Below are 15,722 nucleotides of genomic sequence, written 5' to 3' on the forward strand. Positions count from 1 at the left end.
AAATAACAATGATAGCATTTTCCCCCCGATGATACCGATCAACCCCCCTGGCTCATGGATTACATACATACATACATTACATGAATTTTGAGAATAGCCTACAATTCTATTGAGGTTCTGAGCCTGCTGATCAACTATTAGTGAAATCATCACAGATCCATTGATTTTGGTTGGATTTTTATGATTTTTTCTGTGGAATGAGTATACTGTTTGGTGAAAAGAATGACATATTGACTGATGTCATAACTTGGGGGAATAGTTGATTGCCAATGAAGTAAAGATGAAAATATTGGAAAAAGTGAGAAAACCCCTAATTTTTTTGCATTAAATTGATGCAAAATCATGTAGAAATGTGTTTTAAGAGTTATTTTTTCAGTGGATATTGTCAGCAAATGTGTTCTTTGTATCTGGAATGCATTTATTGACAGCCTACCAAACCCACTGTGGATTTGAGGGAAAAAATAATTTTTCACATTTTTCTGATAAAAAATAAAGGGTGCATACACTAAAATGGCCACAATTTTTTTTCGCGATATTTCCGGCAGAGCAGACCCTCCAATTATTGGTTCTTAGGGTCAAAGTTAACAGAAAAAACACAAATAAAAAGTATGACAGACCATGTCAGGTTCAACCCATTTTATTGAGCTTTTGAGACTTTGGCTCCCCGACTATATGCTATTTTAAGCACAACACACACACACACTTTGCTTATGTTACAAGCCCATCAAATGAATTAAAATGGAACATCATAACATATAAAGACCAAAGAGATTCAGTGACGGTGCATAAATTATTAATTTATAAATGATTTAAATGATGAATAAAGCAGAGCATGGTGGTAAAAGAAAGTAACAAAACAAACAAAAAGAAAACCCTGCGCACACATCTCTCCTGGAGAAATATCACTTGCCTACCACCCGTTCGAAAACAAAAGACAATGTTCTCCGTGAGTCTTCCGGGTCCTCTGACAGCTACTCTAACTGATCCTAAACTAAATAACATGTGAAAACCCATCACCAATTACCACCAGCTCTAAATAAAGTTATAAACTGAATCTAACAGACGTGCATTCCCCTCCGGGGCCGTGCTTATGAAACACGATCATGAAGTCGACATGTGAAACTCCATAAAGAGGCATAACGGGCCGAGCACACGAGACACCTCGGAGCACGCTCCGTCTGCCACCAGAAGCGGATCAGAAGTGAGAGTGAGAGACAGCAGATGTCAAACAAGGCGTCTTTAAAACAAGTGCCCCCACCCATAATCAGCAATCGGCGGGACGTCACGTGACCTATAGAGGAAACAGAAACACAACCGCACAAAGCAGCACAAACACTGTACCCATTAGGCTTGACAGCGTAACAGATTCTCTCATCTACACAGAAGCAGCAGTTTTCATTTTTGCAAATCATACATTATTAAGATATAGATAGATAGATAGATAGTTTATTATAAAAGCATAAATCTAGTTTACACATTTACCCAGATTATCATACGCCTGTTTAACCGAAGCTAATCTGTGTGTGTTTCTCCATCCCCAATGTCACTTCTCTGTGTTTTACGGCCCTGACGAGAACGTCGGTCTCCTCGGCTGTGAACCGTTCCTGCAAATCCGCCGTTATAATAGCTGTCCGCCATGGAACAAGCGCATCTGCTCTTAAAGGGAATGTGGGATGAGGCTCTGATTGGTTTATTTCACGTTACGCCCAAACCACACCTATGAGTAATGAAGCGACTTCAGACCAACTCATGTTAGATTTGCGTCGGAGAGTCATTTATCCCGCCGGTATAATAGCAACAGCGCCGAGACCCGCCCACAGAGTTAGGGCCAATCTCATTTCTCTGTCTTACCCCTTCCCCTTCCCCTTCCCCTTCCCCTTTGTCTGCGTCTTCCCCTTGCCCCTCGATACCGAGTGAAGGGGGGTAGGGGGAAGAACGTTTCTCTTAGAAATGAGACACCACTCGATTACCGTTTGCGTCATCTTCCCTTTCCGCTAGCTGGCTGCTACGTCAACAGAGGCGATACGCGTTGACATAAACAAACGAAGATGCCGTCGTCTCGGGTTGTGATATCGATTGCCTGGACTCTCTTTATCTTTTCCACGCTTGTGTGCCATCACTCAAAGACATTGTTTCATTGTATTTAATGGCGGCGCTGGCAACACCATAGCTAAGCAAAACATTAGCAAACGGCAAAATAGCGCATAGCTGCTAGCTAGCGGTTAACTAGCGATTCAAAACAAAAACATTACAATTAAAACCGCTTGAACATTTTATTAAAAGTATCATAAAACACGAGTGTCATTAAACTGCTGAAAATACTTACATTTGTGTGAAATTCCTACCCCTCTCTTTCAAGTGTGGTCCTCCGCAAACTTCGCTTCAAGGGCTATGTAGCCCTACGCCTTGGCCCTAGCCCTTAATCAAAATGAGAATTGGGACACCACTTCCCCTCACATGAACGCGCAAAACCGAGGGGAAGGGGTAAGAGTAAGGGGTAAGACAGAGAAATGAGACGCAGCCTAAGTTTTGTCTGGAAACAAAGCATCTAATTCTTGCAATATTTTTCAGATGATAGTATGCTGATTTAGTTATTGCTTTGACATGACTACTGAAACTAAGGTCTGACTCTAGTGTCACACCAAGATTCCTGACTTGATTTTTAGTTGTTTGACCCCTAGAGTGAAGGTATGCGTTCACCTTGAGAACTTCATCTTTGTTTCCAAACGCAATGACTTCAGTTTTGTCTTTGTTTAACTGAAGAAAGTTTTGACACATCCAACTGTTAACTTCATCGATGCATTGGCACAGGGAGTCAATGGGGCTGTAATCGTTAGGCGATAGGGCTAAGTAGAGCTGTGTGTCGTCTGCATAGCTGTGGTAAGAGATCTGCTTCTTTCTCATTATTTGGCTCATTGGGAGCATATACAGGTTGAACAGGAGTGGCGCAAGAATTGAGCCTTGAGGGACTCCGCATGTTTGAATTTGAATTTATTGAAGGATAGCCACTTGAGATGCGACATCTCATTTTCAAGAGGGTCCTATAAACGCAGATACAAAATACAAAAAACAAATTAACAAAAATAATAAATAACAACATTACAAATACACATCTAAATTCATTCATGCACAACACATTCATACACAAATTCTCTCACCAACATACACCTACATCCACCTACCAATCCCACTCTCCAAAATATTTTTTAATAGACAAATGCACAAGAAGTTGGGGTTAACTTAAAATTTAAAAACATAAACAGGTTGTTTTAAGATATGAAAATAGGGATGATCTGAAAGAATGAAAATAAGTTGTAGATCGCAGAGAAAGAGGAAGATTATTCCAGTCCCATGGCGCTTTATATTGGAACGTTCTACGTCCGACTTCTTTATATATTCTGGGTACAACAAAAAACGGGTATTGCATGTGTCTAAGTGGATATGCAGACCTGCCTGGAATAAAATACTGTTTTAAATAGGAGGGACAGTTAAAGTAAACACATTTGAAAATAAACTGCATCCAGTGGAGTTGCCTTCTTGATTTAAAGGAATACTCCACCGTCTTTTCATATTAAACTATGTTATTTGGCGGAGTAATATCTTCACTAGAGGGAGCGGGGGCCGGTGAGAGGATTTTTCACGAGTGAAGATATTACTGCGCCAAGTCGAAGTGCTCATAAGCACTTGCAATGGTATTCCGCCATACAATATAGTTATCCATTTTACACGCTTAGAAAAGCGCAACGTTTTGTTTTGTGTCACCGTCCTAGGTCGAGTTACACTACGCGAGTAACTGTATTTAAATAGGGAACACGTGGAGGTGTTTGGGAGCTTCTCTGCTTGGCCCATATTGAATGAACTGAGTGAACAAAGTTTGGCCGCGCGCCAGAGCGATTGAGTGCACGCACTGAGACGAGAGAGGTATGCATCAACTCGTCTTAGTTAAGGAAATAACATAGTTTAATATGAAAAGACGGTGGAGTATTCCTTTAAGCTGCAACCAATTAAGTGATTCAAACATTAAACAATGATGAGTTCTATAAGGACACCTCAAAACAAATCTACAAAGCGAGTTCATTACAACATTAAAGGGGCATAAGATTGGTGTCGGTGGTATTCTGATAAACAATATCATAATAATCAATAATAGGCAGTATGATCTGAGAAATTATTCTTTTTCTGACAGGAAGAGTAAAACAATTTACAGAACGATACAGTGAATTAAGACAACCATATGATCTTTTAGTAATAAAGTCAATATGTAGTTTAAATGAGAGTTCAGGGTCAATCCAGAGTCCGAGATATTTAAATGAATCAACCTTCTCAAGAAGAGTCCCATTAACAAACTTAATTTGTAACTCCGAGGAGTAAACATGACTATATCGAGTTCCGAACAACATACAGCATGACTTCTTCCTATTCAGTATAAGTTTATTGCTATGAAGCCATTTTTGTACCCGGTTGAAGTCAGATTGTAAGGAATTCTGAATTTGAGATAAATCAGAGTTAGAGGTGTAAATAACAGTGTCATCAGCATAAAGATGAACAGAAGAATTAGAGCATATTTGTGGTAAATCATTAATAAAAATAGTAAAAAGAAGTGGTCCTAATGTAGATCCTTGTGGGACACCCTTATCCACAAGTAAATAGTCAGACTGGCACCCATGAAAAACAACACACTGTCGTCTGCCATGAAGATAGGAATTAAACCACATCAGAGCATTTTGACTCAGACCAATAGAATAAAGCTTATCAAGGAGAAGATAGTGATCGACCAAATCAAAAGCCTTAGTAAGATCAAGAAAGATTGCACCTGTAAATTGGGATTTATCAAAGGATGACAACACGTCATTTGTGAACTTTAGTAGAGCTGTTGTAGTAGAAAAATTCGACCTAAATCCCGATTGTGATGGAGATAAAATATTAAATTGACTTATATACTTTGATAGTTGATTAAAAATAAGTTTCTCAAAAATGTTTGCAGTAGTACAGATAATAGAAATTGGACGAAAATTATTGATATCAGATCTATCACCATCTTTAAAAAGAGGAGTAACTCTTGCACATTTCCATATAGATGGGAATGCACAAGTAGATAAAGATAAGTTAAATAGGTCTGCAAGAGGATACATTAATACATGAGCAGCAAGTTTCACAAATTTTGCTTCTAGACCATCCGGACCAGCTTTACTGTTTTCTTTTAGCTCACCAATTGCATGAAAAATATCAGATGGAGAGATTTTAATAAAAGAAAAATAATTATTAGTATTAAGTTCGAAGTACCAGACATCTCATAGGAGTTAAATTGGTAGAGATCCCCAATGGAAGAGAAATGCTGATTAAAAGACTTAGAAATAAGTACTGGATCTGAAATAACTTCATTATTTAATTTTATCTGATTTATAGGGCTTTTTTTTTTTTATTAAGAATGTGATTCAAATGCTTCCAAAATTCTCTTGAATTATGAAAATCATGAGAGAGATTATCTTTATAGTAATTAGATTTAGCGTTTCTTGTTTGTGTCTTACATAAGTTCCTAAGGTATCTGTAATTTTCCCCATCAAAAGAATCTTTTGAAGAGCGATATTTGGCCCAAGCTTTATCCCTTTGTTTAAAAAGACTTACTAGATTAGAGCTGATCCAGGGTAAGTGCCTGCCTTTAACTCTACTAATTTTCATGGGAGCATGTTTTTCAATTACATTCATAATTTCTGAGTAAAAAAAATTCCATGCATCCTCCACATAAGGAATTAACTGAAATCTCTCCCACCTAATTGCAATTAGGTCCTGAATAAAATAATTGACATTAAAGTTCTTACATTGTCTTGCGCGAATAAATCTGGGTGGAGAGCTTGGAATTTTAATTTTCCACACACAAAATATAACAGAATGATCGCTTAAGCAGTCTGACATTACACCTGATTTAACTATTCTTTCAGGGTGTGTAACTAAAATCCAGTCCAACAATGATGAAGATCGATAATCTACTCTAGTAGGTTCATTAATTAACTGAGTAAGATTTACACTACTAATTAAATTTCTATCCATAGAAGAGGAGCGATCGAGCCAATTCCTATTGAAATCTCCCAATATAATCATTTCATTATGCCTCTCAAGAGAGTTAATAGTTGCCAGAATACATTTAATAGAGTCGCCAGTACACTCAAAAAAATGAACTTTAACTATTGTTAGTTTTACTACACTCATTCTTGTTCACAGTACATAAAACATAAAAGTAACTAAATTAACACAAGTTAATTATGTTATTTTTACAAAAAAATAGTATTGTAGACTTTACTTAATAAGGGTTTGATTGGCCAACATAACATTGTTGAGTAAAACGCAAAACCCCATAAAATTTGATCTTTGCGGATACCGTAGCTGCTCACTTGGAGGCGGAGCAACGGAACAGAACGGAAGACAGACGAAAGCTCCAAGCACGAATATTGAGGAGGAGAAGATGGTGACTTTGTCAGGTGTGTATGAATATTTAATAATTCTTTCTAGTGATGGCAAAATGAGGCTTCCTGAACCACTGAGACCTCGCAGCCCATTGCTTCAGCATAAGGTTCATTACTCGAAGCTTCATTCAGCATTGCTCACTAGTGACACCTAGCTACTGTGCAAAGAAATAGCAGACAAATTAATTCATTCTGAACCAGTGTTCAGAGCCACGCCCCCCCTCCCTCCCTCCCTCCCTCCCTCTATAAATTTTTTTTTTTTATACATTTTTTTAGATTTTATAAAATACTTTTAGAAATACAAATATTTATTTGTAATGTAAATATACAAATAATTATTTATATTTATTTGTATATTTTTATTTAAATGTATATTTTATAAAAAATATTTTTATAAATACAAATATTTATTTATTTATTTTGTAGGCTACTCACTGTTGATGTCTGTAACCTTTCATTTGCAATAATAAAAAGACATGATCAGACATTTGTCCATTACTGTGTATATTATAAAATATGTATCTTTCTCTGTCTGAATTTACTTGTGCAGAGTCACACACACAGTTTATTAATTATTCATAAATTGTTTGGATAGTGACAGTATGAACAACAACAGTGACACTGTGTTGAGTGCAGTGCTTATGTTAGAGGGAGTGTAATAAAGTAAATTTATTCATTTAGCAGATTATAGATAACAGATTATCAAAGTAAACTGCAACAGAATAGTCCGGAAGGAAGGATTACAATAGATTTTTTATTGAGAAACAGAATTATTTCAAGTGTGTTGGGGTTTAGACGATTCCTCTTCTTGGACAAAATCTCTCTAGCCTTGGAAAATATCTTTTCACAAGGAACAGGGGATGCAGGGGAACGTAAAAATGGCAGTGGTACAAATGAGGACACTGATGCTTCTGTTGAGCCCAGACAGGGGAGGATCTCCTCTTTCTTGCTTGTCCATTACCAGGAAAAAGAAGAGTCACAAAAAGCAAACACATCCAAAAAGGCAATCCAAATCAAAAAGCAGTCCAGTCCAGATGCAAAAATCCAGAGCAATCCAAATAATCTTATCTAATTAATATAACAAGACTATAATATAGCTAGGCCTACTATAATAATAATATAGGCCTACTTTAACTATTCTAACCTGATAATGTAATAATATACAGCCCTCACATATGACACAACAGTTATCATCTAACTCTCTGACACTACTACAACTGCTTCTACTACTCCTGCAACACCCACATGGAGGCGCGAGTTTCGAACCGCCTTTTATCTGGAAGCGACACTCAGACCGAACCGATGACGTATCCACACAAACCGAGGCCTCGTTTGTCATTAGTCACGTGATTTTCACGTTAACAACACAAGCCTCTAATCGCGGCTTCATCTGGCACGCCCACTTTTTCTCGACACACGCTCCGACGCCTCGGTTCAAATGTCCCATCACTAATTCTTTCCCATCCTGTTAAATATCGCCTGGAAAAAGTGGCGTGGGTGTTCACAGAGTTATGTTAATTTATGTTATCGGTGTATTTCGGAGTCTTTTGAGTTTTAGTTTTTTTTTGGCAGTTATGCTAACACGTGTTAAACATAAGGAAAGCATGTGGCAGTGCAAGGACTGCAAAATAACAGTCTTGATTAGATCACAGTTGTTGAAACACTATAGAAAGTAATAACACTATACATTGAGCGCTTTTATAGCAAGAAAGTTAACGTAAGTTTTATGTACAAAGAACACTATCGATCTTTTAAATTGGATCAGTTTCCAAGGCATGTTTAGAGCTGAGTGGATTTGGCATTATTAGGGGCGGGGGAGCACTTTTTTTTCTTTCTTATTTTTTTGTTTTAATGGCTTTCTGTTGCGGCTGCTATTGAAAAAGACGAAAATATGCCGTCCCGCCCGCCCCTCCGTGTTCGGCTATCAGGTTTCATTCTCGCGCAGCTTTCATGAGCGGGTCTTTTCCGCTCCGTGTGCGCCGCCGCACTCTCCGTTCCGCGCGCGTGTGCGTGTCGGCGCGCTGCTGCCGTGTTTGCGCTGCGCATTCTGCTCTGTCCTTAACGGCCCAAACGAATCGCGTACCGATCACACACTGGAAAAGCAAAGTCCGCTCAAATAACGTGACATTTCTCAGTAGTAGACTTCTGTTTGCTGAGCTGGTATAGCCATGCTGGACAACAATGGTAAAATGACCTGCTCTGATCACATGCTCTGTTAATAATAGCTTTGTAGGACTATATTTTATTTTGATAGTATAAAAAATAAAATGTAAAAAATCTGTTTTGTTTACAGAAGACATGAAGTAATTGAAGACATGCCCTTCATTGTTGACTTCAAAAGCAGATGGCCAGCTCTGTTTTCTGAACATGAGGTAAATATGTTGGTATAACTATTTCTTTCTTTAATAGTTTTAAGTGGTGAAACAAATGGTCATTCATTTCCCTTATGTCTAATTTTGCTTTAGTTATTCATGTCAATGCAGAGTTAGCTTAAATGCTTTTGTATTCAGATGTCAATAAATGACCCTGAATATATTTTTAAACATGAAAGCTATCCTTACTACAATCTTGTGTGTCTTAAATCTGCAGATTGCTGCTGAGTTCACTCAAATCATTACCGTCCCACTAATTCAAACATTTATGTCAAAACTGGATGGTTACACAAGCAAGCTGGGCAGGATCTACCGGAGAAAAGGAGGAATTGCAGGACGTAAAATTTGGAAACTGATGGCTACCATTGACAAGGTTTGTTATCTGTATTTATGATGCTTGTAAATAATGTCCACTTCAGTACGGTGTTTTGCCATTGTCTATACTTAATGTCTCTACTCTTCTACAGAATGCTACCATCTCAACTCGGATAGCTTGCATTCTCCAAGCACTTTCTGTGTATCTTAATGAAGACTATGAAAACCTCATGAAGGAGTATGCAGTAAGTGTTCTCAGGCAGTCTTTTGTGAATATTTAGAGTATTTAGAGCTCTTGGTGAAGAGCATCACAGTCATATCTGTTGAGCACATGAACACTATGGCCAATAACCGGTAGTGATTTTCTTGCGGAAAATGCTGGTTTCGTCACATTTTTAAATTTGAGTAACGAAGCCTGTACTTTTGACAACCCTAACAAACATGGTAGAGTAGTCTTGTAAGTCACTGCAAGTCAGTGATGTGAAGCATTAAGGAATTGACAGTTGATACAGAATTCTCATATTATTTGCTTTTTCTAGATTATTAGTATTACTAAGTGATGTTAAATTTACATCCTGCATTTTTGATGCAGTTAAAGTGACTGAACAGTGTTACTTTTTTGTGTTTTGTAGGACACCGACTTTGAGAATTCCGAGAGAGACATAGCCAATACTGTAATTGGAATTTACATCATCAGACCTGAAGATGCAGAAGCCTGTGACCCACCATCGGATTTTGGACTAATTGTTGAAGGAGTGAAAGTTCTTCAGAATGTTTGCGATGTCACCAAGGCTTGTGCTCTTCTTTTGGGAGTCATTTACTGCTTGAATCTCAGTTATCCTTCAGACCTGAAGTATACATTTGAGCTTTTCCAGAAAGTGTTGCTGGGACTTGACGCACAGAAACTGTCACACAAAATACAGGTTCTCAAGAACAAACTTGTTGGTTGAATCAGCACATCTCGATTTCTTTCATTTGTCCAGAATGAAGTTTTTTTTTTTTTTTTTTTTTTTTTTTTTGTGTGAAGAGCTGTGAATTAAGTTGTTTCTGGTTTTAAATTTAGGGGCCAGTTTTAATGTTATCTTTATTGATGGCACCAAAATTTGAAATGGAGTTCTGCAGCTTTTTGAGGCATGCTGCCTTGCTTGAGCAGACTGTCTGTTTGTAAGAACTGTGAAGTGGTAAGAACTGAAGTTAAACTTGTTTGCGGTTGTTTACAAAAATTTAGAGGCCAGTTTCAATCTTTTCTTTACCAATACCTCAAACGATTTGAAATATCAAAAATTGAGCACTGTAGCATTTTGTGACATGCTGCCTGTCTTGAATAAACTTTCCTTTTATTTTTCGAAGTTAATTTTTATTACAATATTTGAAGGCAGTGGCACATAGTAAAAGAATAACATTTGTCAATAGTAAACATTCTTACAGTTTTGTCTTTTTGAAACAAACTCCATTATTTTAGCTGTTTGTGGTTGTTTACAAAAATAGAGGCCAGTTATGTTTTCTTTAACAATGGTTTAAACAATTTGAAATATCAAATTTAGTACTGTAGCATTTTGACATGCTGCCTGTCTCAAAATTACATTACAATATTTCAAGGAAATTGCACATTGTAAGAATGTTTGCTATTGACAAAAATGTTGTTCTTTTACTTATTTTATTTTTTTATTTTTTGAAACAAACTCTGTTTTTTAAGCTGTTTGTGGTTGTTTACGAAAATAGAGGTCAGTTTTAAAATGTTCTTTACCAATGGTTTAAATGATTTGAAATATCAAAAATTGAGCACTGTAGCATTTTGTGATAGGCTGCCTGTCTTGAGGAAATTGAAATCGAGTTTAGCAGTATTTTAGGGCATGCTGCTTAATTTCAACAGACATTCCATTTATGCAATATTTATATAAGCAAGACTTACAAATTCTTGAAGCCAGTTGCACTTTAAAAGACGTATGAAGAATGTTTACTGTTAAATGTTTGATCTTGTAGTGTATTTGTTTCAAAGGAACTGAAATTGAAGTTGTTTTACAGTTTTTAGCAGTGGTATATTGAAAAACCCTACAAAAAAAATAAATTCATTTTGTTTCTAAAAATATGCTTGATTATTTAAGTTTTACACTTGTAGAGCAAATACTTAAAGTTAATAAAATTAATTAAAACAAAATGTTCACCTTACGTATTGAAAGTTCATAAATGTAACATAACATTACTAAGTAAAATACATATCACTAAAATGCAGTAGTGACACATCTGAATGGGTTGTATGTACTAAAAAATGTTTAAATAACAGTATACAGGATAACAGTAGAAAGGATATCTCACATGAACCTTATTTGACAAAAGTTTGAGCAAGCAGGCTTCAGCTTCTTAGACACACTCACACCATGGCAGCCATCTTGCGCCACATGTCATGGATGTCCACTCAGACTTATGATCTCCTATACTCACATAATAACCTCTCCCATCTAAGTATGACCTGAACCATTTTAGGACTATCCCAGAAAGCCCCACCCAGTTTTCCAGCCTGTCCAGAAGTATGTTATGATCGACAGTGTCAAATGCAGCACTGAGGTCGAGTAGCACCAGCACTGATAATTTGCCTGAATCAGTATTTAAGCGAATATCGTTTATTATCTTTATGAGCGCTGTCACTGTGCTGTGGTGAAGCCCTCCAATGCCACCTTTTTCTTTGTTTTATCATTTAGACCCACCATATACTGTCCCATGCTGAGCCTAGGAGATTATTGCTCAATTTGTATTCCATTTTGAGTTTATAGTCCCATCTAGCCCTTTTGATTTCACATTTAATCTCCTTTTGAATGCTGTGTAATTCCTGGAGGTTATTTTGTCTGAATACTAGCTTTTTCTTTTTCAACAAATCTTTAAGTTGTTTACTCACCCATGGCTTGTTATTTGGGTATATTTTAACAACTTTGTTAGGGATTATATAGTATCCTCACAATATGCAACCCATGAGCTGACCACTGTAAAGATTTAACAAACTCCTCCCACAAGGTACAGTCCAGGCAGCCTTGCAGGACCAGCGTAGCCTCCTCAGACCAGACCTTCACTTGCCTGGTATCCACTTTCCCCCTCTGAAGGCAAGTGCGATACGCTGGTATAAGATGCACGCAGAACCCAGGGGAGGGAGAAGGACAGATTTGTAGGCACCTTTGATGGAGCCATAACACTGATCAAGAATCTTCCCGTTTCTGGTTGGGCAGGACACGTATTTATAAAAACATTTTAGAATTTTATCCAATGAACAGTGATTAAAATCACCTAAAATTAGGTTTGGGGCATCAGGGACACTGCCTGTAGTTTCTGAACAGTGCTGCAGATTAATTCTAGTGCTTTCGTTGGCCTTTGGGTGAATGTAAACAACGGTTACGAAAATCTGCGGGAATTCTCTGGGTAAATAGAAGGGGCGCATGGAGACTGAGAGCAGTTCAATGTCTTTTGTACACAGCTTTTCTCTCACTAGCATTGTTCTGCACCAGCGCTCATTTACGTAAAGGCACACCCCGGCCCCTCGCGACTTACCAGTGGTTGCTGCCACCCGATCCATGCGAAAGGGAGCACCGAAACCATCCAATGCAATGCCAGCATCCGAGTCCGCTTCTCCCAGCCATGTCTCTGTCAAGGCCAGAATACAGGCTTCTTTGAATTCATGTTGGAATTGGACATGGGCTTGCACTTCATCAGACTTGTTTTGGAGGGACTGCATGTTTGCAAGAATGATCGAGGGCAAAGGAACGCGCGACAGAGGCCGCCTTGCTCGCTCGCGTAATCCACCTCTCCTACCCCGCTTCCTTGTTCTCCGACAAGGTGCGTTGATAGAGCTCCCGTTCTTTTCATACTGCCATTTGATGTCGGCAATATTGGGGAAAGTTAGATCTAGAGGTGGTCTAGAGTTCGCTGGGGCCATCCTTAAAAATATTTTGGTTTGCAGTAACAGCGAAAAAAAAGAAAAAAAGGGTCGGTAGGTAGGTCTATTTTTTTTTTTTTCAAGATTCAATGAAAAGAAAATGTGTCATGATGATTACATAGGTATGAATTTAAACTAATTTGCATATCGTGACATCACTGACTGGGACAGAATCAAGAAAGAAGCCACTAGATATCAACTAAAGTGGATTTTCAGAGGGAAACAAATAAATAAAATTGACTTTAGAATTCACAAAATGACAGTTAATTGCATTAACATGCAATGTAATACCTATATGAAAAAAAAACGTCAATGTTTTACATTAACAATGCATCTCTATTTAGTTTTTCACCGATGTCTAGGGGCTGTTTACACCAGGCCACTTCATGCCTTTTCTCAGATCGGATTGCTGTCTGATTTATCAAAACGATTCCATTTACACCTGGTTACATGTATTTTTTTGCGGATATAAATCCGATCTTCAATTCCCGCTATATGCAGATTTAATGGAGTGCACCACGTCACCGAAAGCAACAGTTATGAGATGCATTATTTTATTGATCTTCAGCTAAAATTTCTGAATCAAAACCCGCAATAAGAGAAAGCGGAAACAGCCCTGGTAAGATCATTTCGTTTCTTTACATTTAATAAAGATGATTGTGTTAAGCGTCAGCGACTTACTTTCACTTTGATTTGCGAAAGTTTGCACGTTGGCTTGATGAATAGATGCTCAGCTTCTCGTCTGCGGTGATGCGTGCTGCAGTAGCGTCGTCATATCTGACTATAACATCAGCCTACATAAAGCCTATAACACGCTCTCACATGTTTATTTTTTAATAAACCATATTCAACAACATATAAAAATGAAATAATCTTTAGAGTAATTTGATAAAGCCGCAGCCATCATTACCAAGCGCGAACCATTGACAGTGAATGAAACGAAGCGAACTTCGCTGCCTGCAGGCCGTATTGTGACCATAGACTGTAAAAAATAGATTGTGACATACGTAAACCAATGGTGTAAACATAATCATAGATGACGCGCGGCGCCACAGGTTTTTATTTAAAAGAAAGAACGTAGCTTATGTTTGTATGTAGGTCTAGGCAATTTATATTCACAATACTTAACTAATATTATTTTATTGCATTTGTAGGCTATTAGTTATTTGAAGAGTTAAAAAAAAAATCGGTCGGTCTTAACGCAAGTTTACAACCGGCAAGTCGGTCGGACTAAAAGGGAAAATAAATAAATAATTGGGTCGGTACTAAATTGACAGGGTCGGTCGGGTTACGGCAAACAAGAATATTTTTAAGGATGGCCTGGTTGATCGAACTTCAACAGATGGTCCCGGCTGTATAAAATCCGAGACTGAGAGGCTTCCGCCAGATGGAAAGTTTCCCACAACACCACCAGCAGTTTACATCCAACAGTCCATTCCATTTTAACCGGTCAGGTTATCGATAGCTGCAGAGCTTTATCACGCATAAGATATGCGTTAAAAACTGTGCTGCGTGCACATGCGCCCATCATGAAGATATCACAGGAAGGCCGCTACACCAGGGGTTCGTGGAAGGACCAACATCTCTCTTGGCACATCAATTGCCTAGAGATGCTGGCTGTATTTCTGGCACTCAGACATTTCCTTCCGAACCTCAGAGGCCATCATGTCCGAGGACGAACAGACAACACGTCAGTGGTTGAGATCGCGCCCTCGAAGCAGACTGGCACATCAGGTTCTTCTGTGGTCCCAGGGCAAACTTCTTTCAGTCAGAGCCATGTTTATTCCTGGGGACGAAAATGTGGGAGCAGACATCCTGTCGAGGCAAGGGCTGAGTTTTCGATGCTGCTGGGACAACACCAGTACACAAAGATTCATTAACAATGCCAAGAACAGCTGGGCACAGTGAGTCAAAAAAAGATTTAAACAAGCTTGTAGGGAGGGGATCAAGTAAGCAAGTGGTAACTTTCATACATGATACCACCCTAGTGAGCAGCTCAGAGTCAACTTCAGAAAAGGTAGTAAAGGATGTGCCAGAGAAACCAGGCAAGCATAGTACAGAAGAGGAAACATGTATAGCATGAATAATTTTATAAATATTGTCAATTTTAGAGCTAAAAAAATTAAGAAAATCATTACACACCTGATTTGAGACAGGCAGAGAGGTACCAACATTAACTGTGAGAAGTCTGTTTATAGTATGAAAGAGATGCCTTGGATTACTTAGAATACATAGAAATTAATTTAATGGCACATCAGAAGCCAGCTGTAAAGTATTTTGGCAACACTTTAAGTTAAAATACACAGACACGTGGAAAAATAACACACATGGAGCCCTATTTTAACGATCTGAAATGCAAGTATCAGGCGCGAAACGAGATTGGCCCTTAGAGAAACTTGTGCATGCTTTCATCACCAGCAGTGGATCACTGTAATGGACTCCTCACTGGCCTTCCCTAACACACCATAAGACAGTCTCAGCTCATACAGAACGCTGCCGCCAGGATTCTGAACAGAACCAGAACATATGAACATATCACACCAGTCCTCAGGTCTTTACACTGGCTCCCAGTTAGATTTAGGATTGATTTTAAAGCATTATTACTGGTATAAAAATCATATATATATCAGCTGGAAATACCAAGGGTTCACT

General features: G+C 38.1%; 1 long non-coding RNA gene across 1 annotated transcript in view; it reads right to left on the reverse strand.

Annotated features, from left to right (window-relative positions):
- Positions 1-14,046, reverse strand: part of LOC309497145 — a 139,802-nt gene extending 125,756 nt beyond the window's left edge. The window contains exons 1-2 of the long non-coding RNA XR_014205422.1: positions 13,923-14,046; positions 13,513-13,851 (exon numbers count right to left, since the gene is read on the reverse strand). This is a non-coding gene — a long non-coding RNA (uncharacterized lncRNA). The remainder of the gene's footprint in view (positions 1-13,512; positions 13,852-13,922) is intronic.
- Positions 14,047-15,722: the final 1,676 nt, after the last annotated feature.

This window comes from Leuciscus leuciscus (assembly GCF_965113295.1).
Source record: "Leuciscus leuciscus genome assembly, chromosome: 4".
Taxonomy (NCBI): Eukaryota; Metazoa; Chordata; class Actinopteri; order Cypriniformes; family Leuciscidae; genus Leuciscus; species Leuciscus leuciscus.